We start from the raw sequence: 5,273 nt of genomic DNA on the forward strand, positions 1-5,273 counted from the left end.
TCCCTAGGGAGGTGTTCCAGGCATGTCCAGCTGGGAGGAGGCCTCGGGGAGGACCCAGGACTAGGTGGGGAGATTAAATCTCTCCCCCAGTCTGAGCTGGTTAATGTGGCTTGGGAAAGGGAAGTTTGGGGTCCCCTGCTGGAGCTTCTGCCCCTGCGACCCAACACTGGATGAGTGGACAAAGATGGATAGATGTTCTGTAGACTTTTCCTACTCACAAACAGTCCAGGGGCACACAAACCATGACGTCAATGTGTCATGATAGCCGAATTATTAACATTTGACATTTAGAAATTTGCTTGAAACTAGTCAAACCACCATTTGAAATACAACTATTGTATATATATATATATATATATATATATATATATATATATATATATATATATATATATATATATTGCATCACTTGTTCTTGAAATCCAACCCTTTTCACCTCACACATATTAGCCTGACAGCTGTTGTTAACCAAAATGAGTCATGGAATTCCAGTGAAAGACGCCAGGTAGTAGAAATGCTAATGCTAACTGAGACTACACAAAGTCAGCTGTACAGGTAGTGAGTTAGTACCCCCAAAACATCATCCAAGTGAAATGTTAGTATACAATTCTAGCATTAACATTTTTTTTAACATTAACATGAAATTCTGAGCCAGATCCTCCCTCATTATGGATATTAAATTAACGTCATCATGTACAAAAATCCCAAATCCTGCTGTTTCCTTGAAGGAATATGCCACCGTTTGTTGAAATAGGGCTTATCACGGTCTCCCCTAGCTGTAGATAGGTGGACCAATTCATTTTTTGCCTCAGTGCATGCATGGTTTCAGTTTGGTATTCCCGCTGCTAGTTAGCTTAGCATAGTGAATAGAATTCTATGTTGCCTGTTAATATGTTGTGAGTAAAAGTGAGCCAACAACAACCTAATACCTACCTCTTTTGGCCTGCAAATTCACAATTAGTATGATTAGCAATGCAGATTAAAACTAGACGATTTCCTAGGCAGAGATTGATTTGGGACTATATTGGGTGGATGCACAGCCAAAGCACTGCTACATGGGCACAGAGATCCCGCAGTACCTTAAACCCCCCCAACCTTCAGTCAACATACACGGCATGAATAGCTGGTTATTTTTCCTACAGTAGACACTGAATGGCGATGAAGATAGTGGATTTTGTGAGAGTCAAAGAAGATGACTTCTCTGACAGTCAAGCATACCTCTACGAACCAGAGTTTTCAGAAAAGGAACTTTGGAGATAGAACGAGAGGAGGAGGTTGCAATCACTCAACAACCTGAGGACGTGAGTTTTTTAGATGTGATAAAGTCTGGGGAAAACACCGAATGGACCCAATAAACATTAAGTCATTACTGTAAACAGGATAAATTGACCCATATTAGACCTGTACTCACACGGAGTTGCTGCGTGATATCTCGCGGCATTGCAGAAGTGCTTTGGCTCCGCATCCACCCAAGATAGTCCCAAATGAACATCTGCCAAGGAAATCAACTAGTTTTAATCTGCATTGCTATTTGTACTCGTGAATACGCCAAATACCTACAAAAAGAGGTAGGTATTAGGTTGTTGTTGGCTCACTTTTACTCACAATATGTCAACCTGCAACATAGGCTGTCCATTCACTACGCTAAGCTAACTAGCAGCAGCGCTGCCGGTGTTGCACCGGACTGAAACAATGCATGCACTGAGACAAAAAAAGGAATTGGCGCACCTATCTCCAGCTAGGGGAGACCGTGATAAGCCCTATTTTAACAAACGGTGGCGTGTTCCTTTAAATATCCCAAGATATTTATCAACCACAAATCATGAAAAGAGAGATTTTTCTCTCTGGAATATTTCAATGTGATGTATTTTCCATCCAAAGCCATCAGTCTTCACCTCTATCACCTGTCACCAAATCCCAAACTGAAACTCTAAATGCACGTTTTAACCTCTGAACAGGGAGGTTTGCTTTTTTAGATAATCATTTTTACATTTTCCACACAACTACTGTTGTGATTCATGCCGTTTAAAAAGGCACAACACCACCTTTTCATGTTGAGATCTAGAGATCGCAGTCATTCCGGTATGTTTCCATATACACTGAGACACTGACACTGCTACAGAGGAGGGAGAAAACATTGTGTTTTTCCCAGTCTCAGCATCTTAAAGCAGTTATCAGTGATTTTAGTAGTGCACTTGTGGCTGTCTGAGTGCTCCCAAATGCTTCTGAGTGCTTCCGAGCACCGCCGTTTATTTGTTAGAGTACTGAGCCTATTTCTTTTTTTTTTTTCCTGAATGTGGGACCACCTCTGAGTTGGTTAAATACACCATAGGTCTTAGAGAGATGCTGTTCTTACACCACACAGGGCCCTCAAGAAGCCTATTTATATGCATGCTCATTAAAAACATAAAATATTTATGCTGTAACTACTGTAACTATTAGTTACTAAAGTTGTCTGAATGAATGGTTTTTGCAGACTGTTTCAACCCTCATGTTGTCCTCGGGTCAAACTGACCAGTATTCCTATATCAATGTTCTTTTTAACTACCCAAAATAACATGATTGATTCCACACAAGTACAAATCTCTATTTTCATTAATAGTTTTCATAAATCTTATTCAATTTTATAGCATTTGGAGAAAAGAATTGAAGTGGTTTTGAACTAGTATTGAGTAAAAGTTGACATAATCCAGTCTGTGATTATCCATCAACATACATTCATTTAATTACAGTCTGATTCCTATAATTTCTGCTTTTCTAACTCAAAAATTATGTATATATTCCTATAAATGAGGTTTATTGACCATAAATTCCAAAAATAACGGTAAAAACTAAAGTTAATAAGTGTTATGAAGTGTTAAACGTCAAAAAAATTGACAAACAAAAAAAAAGTGTTGAAAAAGGGACAAAAAAATAAGAAAAAGATAAAACAGTGATCAAAAAGCATCAACCAAAGTGTGGACTTTCAATGTTGACGGGAAGATAACACAAGGGTTAAAGCTATTGGTGCCCCCCCCCCCCCCCCCCCCCGGTGAAAGGTGCTTCTGACAAGATGAAATAATAAAAAATAAACTAATATAAAAAGCATGGTCAGACAGCCAAATAAAATATCCGTATGGAAAACTGTATGGTTTGATTTTAGCTAGTAATTGGACAACAGTATGTGTTAACCAAAAGCAGTTTTAGAAAGGGTAAAAACATCTTCACGTAGTTATGCACTGCATAAACAAGTATCAAGTGTGTTTGTCTTAGACACCTGTTGCCAGCAACTCCTGTCTATTTATAGCGTATCCATTAGATAGAGCTGTGTGTCTAATGGATGAGAACACAACTTACTTTATTCTGTGGATGCATTTTATGAGGCAGTGCTGAGGGACTCTTCCATTCTCACATGGCGCTTCAGAAGCGATGAGGCCATTAGGACTTGGCAGAGAACATGATACATCCTAGCTCTAATTTGTTTAGTCCAGGGATTAAATTAACTCATCTAAGAGCTCATTTGCAAAGGAAAAGATTATGTCCTACCCCCTACCCTCTCTCTGGTGTTTCCTGGTGTCACCTTGGGTGGAATTTCCTCTAAATGTGGTGCAAAATGATCAATACTGTGAGTAGTGTAAAATGGCAGGTGACATCCTCAGAAGGGCTGATGCGATAATGGATCCCCACACCACGCAGACACCAGCGGCATGACAGTTTAGCTGCTTCCTCCGATCTCTCCTGCGGTCTGCTCCAGGTGTATCATATCAGCTGATTGTTTTCAATGTGACTTTGATTGATATCAGATCCATGCTGTTGTCTAGTTCACAGACCAGAAGCTGGCTCTCATGGGGTATCAGTTACCTGAGCGTCACCGCATTACTTTTGCTACAACTCTACTTTGATGCCCCAAATCTGCTCCATCTACCCATCCAGGATGTGTCATGTTCTGCAGATCAAAAGGAAGTGAATAGAGTCACTCATATTTGACAGATCAATAGGAGCCCTCATGTGTCCTACAGTATGACAGCTCAAGCACAAGTTATTTTTCTCTAACTCTATCACTCTTCTTTCATTTTTTTTCATTCCACAAAAAAAAGAAAAAAAAAGGTAGAAACTGGCTCTGCTGAGACTTCATTTGTTCCAGTGACAAAGTTCTCAAGTTGTTAATCGGACCGGGTGTGCAGAACAGGAAGTCGTGGCCCCGATATCTGCTGGCTACACCGGAACCGGCAAATATTGGCCATTTCCGTTGTCATACAAATAGTCAATGGGTTCCAAGATTACAGCTGTATGTAAATGGACTGCAAATGGACTGCATTTATATAGCGCTTTTATAGTCTTAACGACCACTACACACTACAGGCACCATTTACTCACAAATTCAAAAACTGGTGGCCGAGGCTGCCATACAATGTGCCACCTGCTCCTCAGAGCATTTTAAATCAGTGTAGCACAAACCACGTTGTGTCTCAAGTCACTGCGGTCTTCATCCAAATCAAACCAATGATCTTTCCCGAACCTTAAAAGCAATTCGCCACCATTTGTGGAAATAGGGCTTATCCCGATCTCCCCTAGTTGTAGTCAGGTGGGCAACATAGGATTCCATTTACTACGCTAAGCTAACTAGCGGCGGCTCTGCCGGTGTTTACCCGGGCTGAAACAATGCATTTACTGAGACAAAAAAATGCACCGGTCCCCCCCATCTACAGCTAGGAGAGACCGTGATAAGCCCTATTTCCACAAACTCACAGACTCACAACCCACTGCAGCAACAGCATCATTGTCGTCTTCAACAATCACCACCTGTCTGGAGGAGATAAAGGTGTGGATGAAACACAATTTTCTACAGTTAAACAGCTCCAAAACTGAGACAATCCTTGTTGGTACCTCACATCAAGTCCAGTCATCCTCCATAACCGGTATAACTATCTCCGGTCCAGATATTCCCCTCTCCACAACAGTCTAAGATTTGATCCACAACTCACCTTTGAAGCCCAGATCAAAAACCTCTGCAAGATCTCCTATCATCTCAGAAATATTGCAAAACTCCGTTCTACACTCAACTTAGCTGATGCTGAAAAACTGGTCCATGCCTTTGTCTCCTCCAGACTGGATTACTGTAACGCACTTCTCATTGGGATCCCTAACAAGAGTCTGCAGAAACTGCAAGACGTTCAGAACAGTGCTGCAAGGATCCTGAGGAGAGTGGGTAAGTACGACCACATCACACCCATTCTCCACTCACTTCACTGGCTTCCCGTTTCTACTAGGATTGAATATAAGGTCTCAATTCT

General features: G+C 41.0%; 1 long non-coding RNA gene across 1 annotated transcript in view; it reads right to left on the reverse strand.

Moving 5' to 3' along the window:
* Positions 1-3,347, reverse strand: part of LOC116701549 (uncharacterized) — a 23,909-nt gene extending 20,562 nt beyond the window's left edge. Inside the window, exon 1 of the long non-coding RNA XR_004334937.1 lies at positions 3,333-3,347. This is a non-coding gene — a long non-coding RNA (uncharacterized LOC116701549). The remainder of the gene's footprint in view (positions 1-3,332) is intronic.
* Between the last annotated feature and the right edge of the window lie 1,926 nt (positions 3,348-5,273).

This window comes from Etheostoma spectabile, chromosome 14 (genome assembly GCF_008692095.1).
Source record: "Etheostoma spectabile isolate EspeVRDwgs_2016 chromosome 14, UIUC_Espe_1.0, whole genome shotgun sequence".
Lineage (NCBI taxonomy): Eukaryota > Metazoa > Chordata > Actinopteri > Perciformes > Percidae > Etheostoma > Etheostoma spectabile.